Raw genomic sequence first — 2,443 nt, forward strand, 5'->3', positions numbered from 1 at the left:
AAATAAAATTTGTATCTTTCTTCGTATTGTAGCCACAAGATTTTGTATTGTAGCAAGAGATATAATTTGTTTGCTACACAAGCTCAACTTTTGTGGCTAAATTTATAATTTACTCTCGTGGCAATAGTACTTGTGTTTAGCTATGAATTCCATAATTTTGTAGCAATAGACTGAAGAATTTGCCACGATCAGCTTTAGCTACAAGAATTTATATGTTGTAGCTAACAATCCATATTTTAGCATCAAATATATGAATTTTAGGAAAATATTTTTTCTATTATTTTTAATAAATGATATACATTAGTAAGAATACATAATTAAAGGTTCAACAATATCATTCAAGATAAATTAAAATATTGATATACTCAAAATGTAACGGTATTCTTTTACAAGAGAAAGAATAATTTCATACAGATCCACAGTACATAACTCTTTTACAACACGAATAATAAAGTTCAAAAAAAAAAAAAGCTAGCTAATGTGAGACTGGATAGTGATGGTAACCTTTAGCGGCCAGTGAAGAAGTGAAAACCCAAAAGTGCTCCAATGTTTTTCTAATACCAAGTTTTGATGGCGAGTTGAGAGACATTAGTGGATTGTATTTGTACCAAATGCGTGAAAGAAATTGTTGTTCTTGTGGATATCAAGAAGGCAGACACAGTAAATAAGATCTTATAGCACTCCATCGATTATCTCACCCGGTGACACCACCTCCTGATCCAGCAAGACGGCAATGTTACCCTCTTGATCTTGCAGGACTACCAACCTATATATACAAAAATGACATCCACACCATAAGGTTAGTACATTAACTAGTTGGGACTTGTCAATTACGTTTGAACATAACAACATTTCCTTTGGCAGGGTAAGATTTTGCTAGAAACAAAAATCCGCTTCTTTAAAACCTTAAGATTATTAATGCAATGTATATACCAAAAGACTTGCAAACCGTTCAAAACATAAGCCTTATTTAGCTCTTCTTAATTTGAAGTGCAACACTATAAGAAAATACTACCAATATCAAAAAGTTGCATTTCTTCTTTGTATCTAATAACTAGGCATTTCCAACTCTTAAGTCTTGTAAATCCTTATGTTTGTAACTGCCAAAAAATTATATTCTTATATTTCTCGGCTCAAGGAAAAAGCACAAGCTAAACCAGTTCAACATCACACTTGTTTCATAACAACAAATAGTCCTAGAGTACTCTAAATAAAATATCAGAAGTCCTACATATTTTAACAAGAATTTTGTAAACACTTCATCCTTCAGTATGTAGTATATCCCATTGAATTTGTTTTGAGAAAGAGTGAATTATTATACATACCTCATGATTATTAAACTTGTTTGTTTTTACATTGATGCCCATAACACAATTGCCTAAAAAGACAAAAAAAAATTCTTGTTAATTCTTTTACAAGAATTTATAACAGATAACAAAAGAGAAAAGTACAAAGCAACAAAAGAATTAAAAAAACTTGTAGACTTTTTAAACTTCTTAAAGAATCTTCATCCCAATTTTGTAATGTTGCTTTGTTGTTTCAGTCCATGAACTATGGCTCCTCCCAAAATTACCACTTCAAAATCTTCAAATTTTCACTCACTATATATAAAAAATAGGACAGAATATTAAATTGCTGAATAATTCGCAAATTAAAACCAAAAATTCATGTCAAGTAGGTATGAGAAAATTAGCAAACCGTAAAATATAGAGATACGAGCTTACCTCTTCTGCTCAAGAATAGAAAAGCTATGGGGTTCTCTCTCACTCTTCTTCTTTGTCGTTCTCGCATTTTTTAGTCTAGCCATGGTTGAAGAAAGAATTGGAAAAGTGGGGAAGGAGATGTGGGGGTGGGATTGGCGGCGGAAAAGAATAGAATGTAGTTTAGGTTTTGGTGCTTTTGCTTTGGGCCAATTGCAATTAGTGTTTTTCGTTCCTTTACTTGTTATTATATTCTTGTGTATTGCTTTCTTTTATTTCTTAATTAATACATCTTAATTCAGTACAAATACAAAGAAATGTAAGTGCTAACAATTATAACTAAGAACACTACCTACGAAAATATAAAAAGAATACATATATAATTTATGTTAAGTAACATAGAAAAAATATTATTTGCATAAAATAAAGATATTCTTAATTAATTTCATCCTATATGATATTGTTAGTAGTTTGTTATATACTCCTATTTTTATTATATTAGATTCATATTTTAGTGTTTAATTAGATTTATAAAAAAAATTATGCTTATTCAAATTGAATAATTCGTGATCAATGTGAATAATTACAAGCACAAAGTTATACATTTACTGTATAACTACATATTTTTTTTAAATTATATTAGAAAATCACAAGTACTACTTAGTTTGATATGAATTATTATATACTAATTAATTTTTTATACACTCATTTATCAAGCAATATTAAATTCTTAATTTTTTGAA

The 2,443-nt window shown here is 28.9% G+C and overlaps 1 long non-coding RNA gene across 1 annotated transcript; it reads right to left on the reverse strand.

Annotated features, from left to right (window-relative positions):
• Positions 1 to 337: 337 nt before the first annotated feature.
• Positions 338 to 1,921, reverse strand: LOC107768547 (uncharacterized). Its single transcript, XR_012696495.1, has 4 exons — positions 1,725 to 1,921; positions 1,485 to 1,601; positions 1,326 to 1,378; positions 338 to 766 (listed from the first exon to the last, which is right to left on the reverse strand). It is a non-coding gene; the product is annotated as an uncharacterized LOC107768547 (long non-coding RNA).
• Positions 1,922 to 2,443: the final 522 nt, after the last annotated feature.

The sequence above is a fragment of the Nicotiana tabacum genome, chromosome 11 (assembly GCF_000715075.1).
Source record: "Nicotiana tabacum cultivar K326 chromosome 11, ASM71507v2, whole genome shotgun sequence".
NCBI classification, from domain to species: domain Eukaryota; kingdom Viridiplantae; phylum Streptophyta; class Magnoliopsida; order Solanales; family Solanaceae; genus Nicotiana; species Nicotiana tabacum.